General features: G+C 35.7%; 1 long non-coding RNA gene across 2 annotated transcripts in view; it reads left to right on the forward strand.

The window, feature by feature from the left end:
• The first annotated feature begins 14,592 nt into the window (after positions 1 to 14,592).
• Positions 14,593 to 15,318, forward strand: part of LOC148779113 (uncharacterized) — a 75,553-nt gene continuing 74,827 nt past the window's right edge. Inside the window, exons 1-2 of one of the 2 annotated variants that reach the window (XR_016047672.1) lie at positions 14,593 to 15,106; positions 15,293 to 15,318. The exon at positions 15,293 to 15,318 is cut by the window's right edge and continues 24 nt beyond it. This is a non-coding gene — a long non-coding RNA (uncharacterized LOC148779113). The remainder of the gene's footprint in view (positions 15,107 to 15,292) is intronic. The other variant, XR_016047671.1, reaches the window with a different exon arrangement.

The following is a 15,318-nucleotide window of genomic DNA, read 5'->3' on the forward strand; positions in this document are numbered from 1 at the left end:
TATGTCTTTCAAATGTTGGTCTTAAGATAAACTCGCATGATTCTGGAAAATCATATCATCTATGTTTTATTAAGAACAGAAAAGAAAAGCTTTCGTAAACTGAATGAATGCCATAGAATTTAATTGCAAAAATGCACTAAAGTGGATATTTTAAAGAACTTATAATTTCACCTTTTAATTCGGCCAGTATGTGATGCAATATCTATTTGAATCAAAAGCAGTTTTTAACTTTTAAATGATGAAAATGTTAACTAATTTTTTGTTTATCTTGAAGTTGTTATGAGGCCGAACAAAATGTTGATTGCAAGAATCGAATTCCCTGTAACAGAAGGGGAAGGCATTCCTTTTCTCCTGTAAGTAGAGCAATTGGACATGAAGTCTCATCTAAATTTCATCATACATGGATTATCTTATGTGCATTTCAACTTTTAATATTTTATAGATTTCTTAAATGTGACTGTATAGTATGGTGGACTATATAAAAATCATGGTCCATTGGGTCATTGCAAACCACTTTGAAAGATGGGCCATGATGGAGTGTGTGTTGGGTTCACTTGAACTGACATGGAAACCTTACTTCTCTCCATCACTCTCCATCCCATCAATGGAGGTTGATGATCCAATCGACATTGCTTTACCCATTTCCATTTTATTAGGTTATATTTACCCTTACTAAATTCTATTTACAGCTTCATTTAGCTTTTTGATCGCTATGCTTTTGGCTATATTAACACCACATATTAACTCCTTGCAGGTTGAGATGAATGATCCTCCTTCAAGTACCAAGGACAAGGATGGTATTTTGCAAAGTGAAATATTTTATACACCGCAAGCCTTCTTAGGCTTCTGTGTAGATAATCATTTACAGTTTGATACCTTACGTCGTGCAAAGCATTCCTCTTTTGTGATCATTGATACTGTTCATGACAATTTTCGCAAGAGCTTACATTGTCAGCCACTGAAGGGTCAAGCGGAAAATAACGAGGTGAGCAGAAAAGGGGTTTGTTGAACATTCCTGTTAAAATATGTTGCTAAGTTGAATCACTATAAAGGTGTGAAAGGACCCATTCTGGGGTTTATATGGATTGATAAATATGTAGTTAGTTACATTTGTTTTACCATGGGCAAAGTATATTCTAATCCACTGCAGTATGGTAAAACCCCGGTCATGATGGATCTTCCTTATACATTGAAGTGATGGACAGTGATAGAGATTGACATGGAGCCACTCACCTGAGGGTGGTTGCCACTGTTCCTCCATCATTATCCATGGCTTTAGTGGAGGGTGAATGGGGATTTCTACAATGTATTGGGTTATGTCATAATTTCCCTTGACCATGTATATACCATTGTTTTCCCATGATGAATATTCCTTCGAAGATTGTATGATTTTTTTGTAACATGAGTCATGAGAGTGCATTGCATATTACAACATGATTTAGGAAAATCAGAGAAGGAAAATAAAACATAAAATTTTTTTTTATGAGACCCAAAATTCAATACTTCTAGTTTTGTTTTCCTTCTTACATATTTATAAAAGTAACCTTAAGTCACTTTTCCCCATAAGAAACCCTAGTCACTCTTAAATCTTAGCCCTTCATCTTCTCAAATTAAATTCCAACTCTATCCCTCAGTTCTCTATAGCATAAAAAGACTTATTTACCGAAGATAACTAAAAAAATTAAATGATCAAATAAACCCAATCTCATCTCTAAAGAAAAAAGCAAAATCAACAAATCTACCTGTTACCTTTCATGCACACACATGGGAAAGGGGTTCTAATAGTTATTTTACAGCCTTGGATTTCATGATCTCTTTACTCAGCTTCAAAAAAAGTTGGATCTTGCTCTTCAACTTGGGTGAGCAATGCCAATATCCCAATTGTTTTGAACTTGAAGAACTTTTCAATGGTTGTGCTAACTCTAGCTGATGCAATGTCTGAGCAATGGAGAAATGGAAAAGGCATTTGAAAGATGTGATCCAGACATGATAGGGAGCTATCCTTACTAGATCACTTTCAAATGCTAATCCAGTTGAGAGCACTGAAGAACAAGGGATGGTCGCTTTCCCCCACCCCCCCCCCCCCCCCACCATATTAATAAGAAGTTTTATATCTATCCCCACCCCTAACACCCCCCCCTTCTGCCGGTATTATTCTGAAGTTTTAAATATCTCTCCCCACCCCCCCACCTTATCGGTGTCTAATATCATATGCATCATCAAACTTAATGCTCTCTTGTGGTTTAATCTGAGGAGTCTTAAACATCTCTCTCTCTCTCTCTCTCTCGCAAATCCATCTCAACAATGTCATTTTTCCTTTGTTTACCTGATTAAAGGTTTTCATTTGCACTAGTTAACACTATAAATTTGCCCATGTATTATCAGCTTGAAGGATCAAAAGTCGAATTCCAATAGGAGATTGGTGTAAAAGAAGAAGAACCGACCTTTCATTGCCTTACGAGTTGCAGAGGTAGGAGGAAAGAAATAGAACCAAAAGAGGTTGCTGATTCATTCAATATTTGCTCTGATCTTCACTTGAAGTTGCTGTGTATAATAATTAATTTGCAATACTCCCTTTTTCTCCCTCTATCTATCTATCTATCTATCTATTTGTCTGTCTATCAATCCATCCATCTGTCCATTTCTATCTATTTATTTGTCTCTTCATGTATTAGCCATGACATTGTATATTATAATTTAATCTGATAATTATTTTCTGAATTCATTTTTCTGAATTCATTTTCTGATCTCACTTTAAAGATGGAGCAATTGTACAATACTCAAAAGGAAAATATTCCACACCCATTGCATGATACTTGAAAGAAGGTATTCCCTACTGAAACTTGTCTAAGGACAAGAAGTTTTTTAGCTTTTCAACAGGTTCTTGGAATGTGATGGGCATTTGGGGATTGAATTTTAGTAACAGTATGTATGTGAAACCATAAATGACGGTCCCCCGACTCATCTATTTATATAAGTCCTCCCTCCAAAATCCATCTCATCTTCAAGATGGATTCTAGATCCAAAAGTTTAGCAGTTGAGAATCTCCATCACGGTGAATATGAATCTAAAAAAAGAATAACTTTTAAAAATAAAATATGATATTTTTGAGATGGATGTTTGATGCATCAAGGGGGCGCATATGACATGCGTCCCCTGATGCACGAAACACTTTTCCTACCCTAAATCTAGCCTTTTTGGTAACCAAAGGCTTCTTAATGAATGTACTTGCAAAACTACTATATTTTCAAGGGAAAGTATACAATGAGACCATTTACCTTTGGTACATGGTGGTCACAAATGATCTTGACCATTAGATGTAAAATTCGGTGGTATATTTATTTCATTGACCGAGCTCTAGGTTCATAAATTTTTTCGAACTTTGTGACACCCTCAAGCTATCAAGTTTTACATCGGATGGTTATAAGTAATTGTGACCTCAGTATACTAAAATTTAATAGTTTCGTTGTATAGAATCCTTATTCCTAAAGGTTCTTTGTGGCGAGCGGTTAACTAAGAGGGTTGGCAATGGGTCACACAGTCCGGCCTGATTCCAAAAGAGGTAGGCTGCGAGCCACAAAATATGGCCTGAGGACCAGGTCACTGTGGCTCAAGGGCCGAGTCTACCGGGTCCAGACCATGCCAGGCTTGATGTTTCTCCTTAAAGACTTCTTTTTTTTTTTTCTTTTTTTTTTAAATAGTCTATGTGACCCAGCTTGGCTTGAGCCAATATCCCTTTGACCCAGTCTTGGCAATGCCGGGCTGGGCTGGCAATGGGCTGGCCCGATCCATTGCTAGCCCTAGACATCTCACTGACGGGCCTTGACTGACATGACATAACAAACTCCAATCATTTTTACCTTGATTTTTGTGCAAATCTAATTTTCACAACTATAACCAGTGCTTTTTCTGCATCGATAGAGGTTAAATGTTGATGATTATTTCTAATAATGTAATGTAGTAACTACTCTTTAAAGGCCCACATGCCAACACTCTCTCTCTCTCTCTCTCTCTCTCTCTCTCTCTGTCCTTGCATTGTCTATGTTCAGGAGCATACTATACATTTACTCCATCGGGTGAAACATTTATTTTAAAGAATTTTTTTTGCATTTGATTTGAAATTTTGCATTCCATCTAATTATAATTAGATGATTATTTTCAAATTATAATTATTTTCAAATAAAAAAATTGTACATTTTGAGTTCTCTAACATCTAGATCATATCCTCCAAAAATTGGATGGTTCCAGTGCAATCTTGGGATTCTATTCTTTTTAGGCACATAGAGAGTGTATTTTTTTTTTTTGGGATAAGATCCTCTAATTTTCTATTTTTAACTTTTATATCTCATTAGACCCAAGAATTGAAAATATTACTTGTAAGCAAAATGACTTCATCTTTTTAATCTTCCAACCTCCTAAACCCTTTTGACCATGTATTATTGGCCTCAATAACTTATGAAATGATTCTATCTCTTTCTCTCTCTAAAACTCCATCTCTCGCTTAAATCATCGACTCTCTCTCTCTCAAAACTTCATTTCTCTCTAAAACCCAAACTCTGTCTCTCTCTCTCACACTCAAAACTCCATCTCTCTTCTTAAAACTCAAACTTCACCTTTCTCTCTCTAAAACTCCATCTCTCTAAAACCCAAACTCCATCTCTCTTTCACATATAAGAAGTATGCTCGTGTTCGAGCTCAAGCTAAACCCCTTGATTGGTAAACTCACCGAGAAGCGAAGAGAGAGAGATTGAGTTTTAGAGAGAGAGTGATGTAGTTTAAATAGGGCGTCATTTTAGTATTTGTTTGGATCAAAATTTTATGGTTAAAGGGGTCCAGGGGATTGTAAAATAGAAAAGATGAAGGCATTTTGCTAACAAGCAACATTTTCATTTCTTGGATCTCATGAGATATGAAAGTTAAAAATAGGGGATAAGGAGATATTTTCCTTTTTTTTTTTTTTCTTTTCTTTGGTATTAATTTCCGTGTTTTAGATATCACATCTCCAACGATATATATATATTACACATATATATACATCTATTCCACATATATATATCTAAAACATATATATATTACACATACACACACACACACACACACACACACACACACACACACACACACACACACACACACACATATATATATATATATATATATATATATATATATATATATATATATATATATATATATATATATATATATATATATATATATATATATATATATGTATATATATATAACATATATTACACATATATATATCTAAAACATATCCAACGACAATTTTATGTGCATATCCAACGATATATATATATATATATATATATATATATATATATATATATATATATATATATATATATATATATATATTACACATATATATATTCCACAGATATATATGTAAAACACACACACACACACACACACACACATATTTATATATATCGTTGGATATGTGTAATATATATATGTATATATTACACACACACACAAACACAGATATATATATATATATATATATATATATATATATATATATATATATATATATATATATATATATATATATATATATATATATATATATATATATAACATATCCTTGTTTTAGATGTGCAAGTATAGGAAATATTCTATTTCCAACGACAATTTTATGCGCATAATGGAGAAGGAGGCTTTATGGAGGAAGACCCGGATGATAATCCTTGCTAAACTTGCCAAGGCCAAGAGGTTCGATCAAATAATTGATAGAAAGGGGCCATCTTAGATATTCATTGACATTGCCGTCAGCTTGGTATACGGGTCTATGACGAGCTAATTCAACTCTGGTGCACTTTTCCCACCAATCATCTCCTTCCTTCAGGAATTTCTTGGGACACATGACATCTAAAATAGGATAAAAGAGTTTCAATTAATCGGAACTCATCTGCATATCATTCATATTGGTCTAAGGCTCTGACCAACTACCGATGCCTGTCATGACTTTAAGTCGAAAGTCTGACCTTACATTTCTCATATATTGGGTTAAGACTCTGACAAATCATTGATGTTTGTCATGGCTTAAGTTGAATGTTCGATCTTATATCCATTTCTCATATGTTGGTCTAAGACTCTAATCGATGGCTCATGCCTGTTATGGCTTAAGTTGAAGGTTCGACCTTAGACTCGTATCTCATATATTACCAAGGTTCCGACTAACGACTGATGCCTGTCATGGCTTAAGCTGAAGGCTCAACCTTAGTTCCATTTATCATATATTGGTCTGAGATTTTGACCGATAGTTCATGCATGTTAAGGCTTAAGTCAAAGGTTTGACCTTAGACTCATTGACCGATAGTTCATGCATGTCATGGCTTAAGTAGAAAGTCCGACCTTAGGTGCATTTCTCATATATTAGGCTAAGACTCTGACAAGTGACTGGTGCTTATCATGGCTTAATTCGAAGGTTTGATCTTAGATCAATTTCTCATATATTGGTCTAAAACTCTAATCGACAGCTCATGCCTATTATGGTTTAAGTCGAAGGTTCGACCTTAGTCTCATATCTCATATATTGCCTAAGGTTTTGATGGATGATTGATGTTTGTCATGGCTTAATTCAAAGGTTCAACCTTAGATCCATTTCTCATATATTGGTCTAAGACTCTGACCAACGCCTGATGCCTGTTATAGCTGATGTTGAAGGTTCGACCTTAGACTCACTTCTCATATTGGTCTAAGAGTATGACCAATGACAATTGCCCACCATATGGCTTAAGTCGAAGATCCGACCTTAGACTCATTTCTTATATATATATATATATATATATATATATATATATATATATATATATATATATATATATATATTGTCTTTGGCTTTGATTGACGACTAATACCCCTTGTATGGCTCAAGTCATAGGTCTAAACCTCGGATTGATTCCAGATATATTTGTCAGAGGTTTTTGACCAACGACTAATGCTCATGATATGGCTTAGGTCATAAGTTCAACCTTGGACTTATTCCAGATATATTCATCCTAAAGCTTTGACCGACAACTAATGTTAAGGCTTTGTCTGACAACCAGTGCTCATGATATGAGTTTAGTCACAGGTCAAAGCTTTTTCACTAGCTCTTGTAGGCGAGTTGCTTGATTTGGGTTGGGTTTTTTTTAAGCCTTCCCTTTGAGGCTGCCTCATGGGCCCCTTCTTCAAAGTCTTCTGAAGAAGATGAGGATATGCCAACAACCCAAAAGTGGGAAGATTGGCTGCGACTACCCTTTGCTGCCATAACGGCTAGGGGAATGTCTATTATATGATCCCTACTACCCTTAATAGCAGCAATAAGGTCGGGATTTAGAGAGATGGATAGCTGACGAGGGAAGTTTGGGATTGGAGAACTTATGATGTGATGTGAGTAGAGTTCTCATAGCTAACCGATATTTATAGGTACTCACATGGAAGCCGAAGGAGTGATCTCTTGGAAATAAGGGATACTGATGATAATGTGTTGAGAAATGACGCTTTGATGAGTATGTTCCGCCATTAATTCAAGACTCTTAGATTAAAGGAATTCTTGAGGAAAACGAGGCATGTATGCATGACCATGATGAAAGGGATAATCGATGTCGGTAAACCACCAAATCACCTGATGTCACACACCTTTTGGGATTCTCCCACACATATAACATTTGGGGCGGTTTTGTTGGCTGTGTTTTTAGTCACCATACAAAATAAGTACATTTTAACCAGACGCATAATGAATTGAAGGTGTAATTATAAAACAAGTGCTTAACTGGTGCCAGATAGATGTCTTGACGGACAGTCGATAAGATATTGAGCGTGATCTGTGAAGATATTTCCAAAGATACAACCCTGATATGATACAACGATATGAAGATATGATATTCCCAGGACTCATCATATGAAGGCTCCAAGATGCCTTTACAGTATTGTTTATCAGTCAACTCATATATATCATGACTTATGACTAATGATAACGAGAGGAGTCAAACCATATCAGTGTGAGACAAATTCTAAGATACATATACTCCTAAGGTTCATACATGTGTCTTCATAAGATATTAAAGGAATTTGATGTGGTATGACACTATCCAATCTGACATTGGTCTAATGTTCTCCTTGACTAACAATTGATGATAGAAGATACCTTTACCATCTCAAACGTGAGAAGAGTTTTAGGATATATATGCTCCTAAGGCCCATATATACCTCTCCATATGATAGGTGAAATAATTTGATACAGAATGATAAATTTGATACAGAATGATAAGCTTCCTAATCCATCATCGGTCACACATGTGCATCGTGACTAATGATCGATGATAAGAGACCATGAAATCATATCAATTTGAGACAAATTATGAGATACATATACAATCCAATGGCCCATATACACCTCTCTGAATGATACTGGAGGAGTTTGGTGAGATGCGATAAGTCTCTTTGAATCCATCGTTGGCCAAGGATAAAGTGTTTGATGGATGGAGCCTAAGGAAAGCCTCATCATATGATATCACAATGAGGTGCATCCTTGCAAATGTGATTCATGAGGTTTCATATGCCTTTAAGTCCAAGAATTATACAAAATGGGCATCATTCGGAGTTGACTTAACCCTAGCACCCGTATTCATTTGGTGGTCAAGATATGCCTTGACCGACACCCCAAATTTTATGTTTGGGATGAAGTCGAGACTTTCAAGGATTCATAATTGAGGCATTATATCCCTTACCGTGAAGTTTCACAGTATTCAGAAATGGTTTAACTCCTCATCTGTATTCATTGACAATCAAGGGCCTTATACGCTGTCTGTCAAAGCCAGGATGACCTCCGGTCATCAAAATTGAGGTTTCTCTCTATATACGAGGAGTTTTGTCATGGGTCCAGGACCATTAGATTTTTGAATTAATGCTGACCCATGACCATTAGATTCCTGACTTAATGCTTTATCACCATTAAAAGGTGCGACATTATATTAATTCTTGAGGTAGGAGCGGTTGAGCATGCAAATCACTAATCCTACTGGCGTAATTTCTAGCAGCAAAGGGTCCACTTTGTTGAACGATATCTCTCTCATATATAATCTATTTGAAGCGAAACTTGGATCATTGGGTTCGTCTCTGGGTTCTCTACAATCTCTCCAAATTTCATGACCAAAGGGTTCATCACCAAGAAGCGGTAGAAGAAATATGCGGACATGGTAGAACTTGGCTTCAACAACTTAATCTACGATGGATACGAATAACAAAATCCCTTATTTTTCTTACATGGTGTTCCTGCTGAAATCTTAGAGCTTCGAATTCGAATTCAAATGTCAAATAAGATGAACATTAACCAAGCATGTAGTTATCAACAAAGCCATCTATGAGAGCATTCACATTCAAACAAAGATACATGGTTATCGTCTATGGCTCAATTATAAAAGATAAAGGCATGTGATAAACGAATGGATAAACATGATAAGCTTTTATGCTTATCAACTATTGAAGGATTATATAAACCTCAATTCTTGATGAGGAAAGGACTTCAATTTCATTGGATTGACAGGATTGGATCAGTTCAGCTCAGTGAGAGACTGAGACATAAACACTCTTTGATGATATTTGCATGATTGAGAGAGATAGAAGAGAGTGATTGTATTTTTCAGTAAGTTAAGGATCAGCCCATTGATACTACTGTTGTTGCTGCTACATTGCAATAATCTGATAGAGAGAGAGAGAAGCTATTAAATTTAGACTCACGATAAGCTTGATATCGAAGGAGCAGACCATCCATATAATACCTCTGCATAAAGTCAGGTATATAGGCTCATGATGGCCTTGGTATTGATTTATTTGATGTGTGTTTGTATATTTTCCTTTCCTAGAATCCTATGTATAGACTTCAAGGCCCGAATCTAGCTTTCAGGCTGATGTAAATTGTAACATAGGTTCAAGCCTATGGAACTCTTCCGCTCTCAGTATGATAGGTAAAGCCTGTATTTCTATGATATGGAATACATGGGTGAATTTGACCCCGAATGTGTTTGCTCTTTGGTAGTTCATTAGGAGTCATGATGTTTTTTTTAAACATTTGAAATTAAATTTGCACATTTTTCAGAGCGACCAGACCGAAGTGAAGCGAAGCTTGGTACTGTCGTTTCAGTTAGATTTGGGCCACTTCAATCAAATTTGGGTATGATTCAAGCCGATTTTGCTGAAGCTTGGCCTCTTCGGCCTAAGCAAAGAAATATCTACATAAAAATATTTTTTCTTTTTTCATTTTTTTGAAATTTTTATTTTTTCATTATTTTTATTTATTTTAGATATATATCTAATTTATTTATTAAATTAAAAATATTTGAAGTCTTCCCCCGATCGGCTAAAGCACTAAATTGCTTCATTTTCTCACCAAATCGAAGACGACTCCGAAGAGAATCTGACAACATTGTGCACATATAATTTTCTAAACAATATAAACCAACTCCAAACATTACATGATCAACTCTCCATACCACAAAACATTTAAAAACTCAAAATTACAGCAAATAAGTGAAAAGTATCAAGGGGAAGCCAATTGTCAAACCCTTTGTGCCAAGATCACATAAGCGGACCTTTTAGGGTCTTAATTTTGTCCCATGTATGACAGCACGGACGACTGTGATACAAAGGGCTTGTCTCACTTATGTGACGACAAGCTTATGCTCAATTATTAACCACTTTATTAGCTTCAAAATGAGAGACATAAATGTACTTTTGATGATAATGTTGATAAAAACAATGAGCATAGACATCTTATGATGTATGGGAGTATATGACCATAGACAAGAGAAAACAAGTATTGATTCACAAGGGAAATGCTTTAGGATCAAATGACTATGATGGGGCATTCAAAGAATCACTAAATGCTTGCTAGTATGCATGAAATATCTCATATAATTCTCAAAGAAATTAGATTAACCAAATGGTAGAGAAAGTGGTGTATAAATTCAAGATTGAAAACTAGACTATGCACATTACGTGGTGTGGATGCATAGTTTTACAAGGTAATCAAAGATCACAAACACTCGAGCATAAAAGGAGAAAATTTTTATTGTAATCACAAATTTACAGCAATAAAAAGACAGAAGAAATACTCTAAAAATAAAAGAGTAGAGGCTATGGGGATCACCTTAAGTATGGAGCATCAAGTGGGCTAGACACCGTAAAGAACTCAAATGGCCATATCTATATTTGCTCAAAAGGAAATGAAGCCATTTCAAAAATTTCACCTGACCTTAGCCAATAGATGATGCCACACCAAAATGTGATTTATACTATGATTATCATCCAAGACTTAGGGCCTAAGCCAAAATTTCATGATGTATCCTCAACCCTAGACACATGTGAAAAAAAACTACATGAGTGCCATCTAAAGCGTGTGACAAAATTACTCACTTAAGTAATAGAACTATTTTTCATTTAAACTATATAAAACTCCTTATTATAAAACACACAAATTCCAAGGAAAGACACCTAAGGGGATTTTATGTTAGAGGCATGTCGGTCCCATGAGGTGCCCTGTGTCACCTTATAGCCACTTGGATAGTACGTGTGGCCTCCACTAGCTTTCCTTGATTGAAATATACCCCAAATAAATTAAAAAACCTCATATTCTAACTCCAAAAAAATTTTAAAAATTGCCAAAATTTCTTAAAAATCTCAAAATCATTTTTCATATAAAAAAAATACTTATTTTGATATCAAAACAAAATTGGACAAGAAGTAAATGAGATCTATGGGTTGAAATTTTAGTATCAGAGTACTGCACTGCGCTAGTTCGGGATGATGGTCCATTAACTTGGAATGACGTAACAAGCCTATAATCCAAAGGCTCTGGTAAGGACGCATAATATGGTTTATCAATGTCATCCCAATCAATTTTCCAATACTTTTAGGTGTGAGTGAATTACAGGTGTGCTCTTGGGGACATAGAAACAATAATATATAGGGTCCCTGCACATGTGTACCAGCTCTTCCTAGTTGGATAATTACACTTAGAAGAGTGGCTTCTTGCGCAATTGTGAGTGCACATGCCACAAGTTGTTCTCGTATCAGAGTGTCGACTCATTCCCTATGAGTCATGACCATCCCATGTAGGGTTATTATACTTAGATATTGGGGTTCTTATTTCCTTTTAGTTCTCTTAACCCTATGCAACACATAATCACATGAGGCACATAGTCTAAGTATATCAGTGACTTAGAGGCGACCCTCACACTTCTAAAAGCATTGATCAACAACCGCATATAAGAAGAAAAATGACCTTCCAAAATAACTCCCACAAAACAAGTATTTGTAATGATGTTAGGACAACATGAAACATTAGGATCCCACACAATCCATAAACCCCCACAGGCACCGACATAATCCGCCCCACAAAAAATAACAAACCCAAAATCCAAATCTCCTTGACAATAAAAAGAGACGGATTTGGTAATTTAGTTTCATGCAATAACAAAACATCAACTTATATTTATGGACAAGAAGCTTTACCTCCTTCTTACGACGCAACTCACCAAGGCTCCGAACATTCCAACTTATTAGCTTCATTTTGGTGCATAAGTAGCTCCATTTTCGACAAGCTCCTCACCTTCCCAGCGGATATGGACGTACATGATTCTACGGGTTCCATTACACTGTCATCACTTAGGATGATCAAACCACCACCACCTTGATCCATTTTTTGAGGTGCAAGGCTAGGCGATGATCTTGTAGGCTTGGGAATACTCTTGGCAATCCCTTTGCCCTCAACTTTTGTCTTCTCAGCAGGAGTCTCGATGACCTTGTCTCCCACCTTACTCCTTCTTCCTCCTTGGCCCTCTAGACCTTTCCTCATAAAGCATCTGCAACCTGTCTATTCAGAGCATTGAAAGTCACTCCCATGTCCCCAAGGATACTTTCAAAATTCTCATGTTCATCATCATCAGATGCGAGAACTTGTAATCCTTAAAAGAAATCAACTCTAGGTTCTCAGCTGGGAAAACATTTAACGGGGGAATCATCAATGCTTCCTCAATAGAGCCATCCATCGCCACCATAGTTTGAACTTGTTGAGGGTCCACAATAGCATTACTAGGATTCTCTGTTTGCATTTCTTCTTCATGATCAAGATTAAAAAGAGGCGGTCTCTACTGCTCTGTTGAAGGGTTCCCTTCTTAACAACCAGTCTAAATGGTAGGAGTTTTTTCGGTGCCATGGTATTCAAGAAGCTAGAAAATGTCCACAAAAAATTACTATTAAACTTAAGCAAACACTTAGCCAAACGGATTGCGTCTTCTTCCCTCAGAGCTGTAGTTACAAAAAATTACTATTAAACTTAAGCAAACACTTTTTTGTAGTCGAAAAAATGGATTACTCTCCAATGACTTTGCTTAATAACTCTTTTAACTTCTAACTCATCATTATGACAAAAGGTAAATCCAAACTTCTTAACCGGTGGATCATAAGAAAGCTATCATGCTCTACCAGCCTAGTTGCTCAAATCAAAAAGGTCATTAGACGGGGAACAAAAAGGACCAACCAACAATAAAGCAATATGCTTGGAAGTATGAGAACCGCACTACATCTGAATTAACAAAAAAAATAGTTTGACTCTTAAGGGAAAACGAGCTAAGATATAATTTAAGCTTTTAACTTAGTCCACTTTTGATTGTGAAATCTAGGCGAAGGAACTCATTTTTTTCTCTTGAAATTTATATCAAAGAAATGAACTTTCAACTTAGTTCACTTTTGATTGTGAAATTTAGGCGAAGGAACTCATTTTTTTTCTCCTGAAATTTATGTCAAATAAATCAGTCTTGTACTCCAGGAAATTCAAGTATGTTGGACACCTACAGGAGTACCGTTGTAGGTCCCTTCTATGTGTATGTGGAAGGGACCGCATCGTTTCTAGATTTCTATTCTTTTTTCTTTTTCTCAAATTTATTTTTGTTTGAGGTATCACCATCTTCAGATTGGAAACTTGTTGTATGCACCAGGGGACAAATTCTTACATTTGTATTCCCAGAGGCATAAAACATCTATCTTAAAGATGGATTCATATGGGTAGTTTCTTTCGAAAAAAGTTATAACCAATGGTCTAAATATTTCATTCGTAAAATTATCTGTTTCAGCTTTTAAAATTTGTTTTTCTAATAAATTCATGATGTCCATGTTAAAGGTTATATATTCCTTAAAAATTAGGTCTAAATTTTATCTCAAAAATGAATTTTTAAGAGATGACTCATCTCTATATATGAGTCCCTATGAGTCCCATGACTCGTAGAAACCCTTTCCCTTTCTAATTACTACGTCTCCATAAATTACATGTGGAAAATTGTTTCATATGGATTGGACAACATTTCTACATATGCGGTTTAGAACGTGTAAAGCTTCCATTTTAAAGATAAATATAAAATAATACAAACAAACGGTCTAAATATTTTCTTATTAGATTTATTACTTTTAATTTTTAAAATTTATTTATTTAAGTCTTAAAATCCATCTGAAAAATAGATTTATCAACAGGCCCGTATTTCTATTTGCCGCGTAGAAACTGGGTCTTACTATATATATGCCAGCCAATGTTACCTAGAGAGAGGGAGGGCGAGAGAGACAATTTTGCAAGAAGTTGCCAACCGTTGGATGTGTTTCGGCAGAATCCAATGTCCCAACCAATGGAAAAAACGAATCCAACCGTCACAAACAAATGACCGTTGATAGCGGTGCCTTTATATATCTCGACCAGACAAGAACAATGCCATTTGAAAACCAAACTTAACGAGTTTAGAGAGAGAAAAAGAGAAGAAGAGAGAAATAAAAGAGAAGAGGCAGAAGAATAGAGAGAAGAAGAGAGACGAAGAAGAGAGGAGGCAGAATAATAGAGAGAAGAAGGGTTAGTGGTTGAGGGGGAGATAGGACTGGTTTTTCCTTGCTGTCTTCTTAGTTCACTCTTCTCACAGTAGCAGAAACCCTAATCTTTGAATCCATGTCCTTTTTTTATTTTCTTCTGTTATATCCGGTCTTGGAGCTGTCGTTTTTTGGCAAAATTTGGAAGAGGAGATGGCAACAACCAGGAATGTAGTGCCCCTAATCAGAGGTAATAGATCATTTTAGGGTTTATTTATTTTGTGGTGAATTATCTGAAATTTTAGCTGCTTGCTCGTGTAGAATCTAGTTTGTTTTTTCCATCAGGAAGGAATTTTTTTGGACTCACAGGAAATTTTTATATTCTAGTGTGAATTCTCTGAAATTTGAGTTTTGGAGCTGTTGTTTTTTGGCAAAGGTTGGAAGAGGAGATGACAACAACCG

The sequence above is a fragment of the Amborella trichopoda genome, chromosome 13 (assembly GCF_054954075.1).
Source record: "Amborella trichopoda isolate Santa Cruz 75 chromosome 13, AtrichopodaSantaCruz75HAP2 v2.0, whole genome shotgun sequence".
NCBI lineage: Eukaryota > Viridiplantae > Streptophyta > Magnoliopsida > Amborellales > Amborellaceae > Amborella > Amborella trichopoda.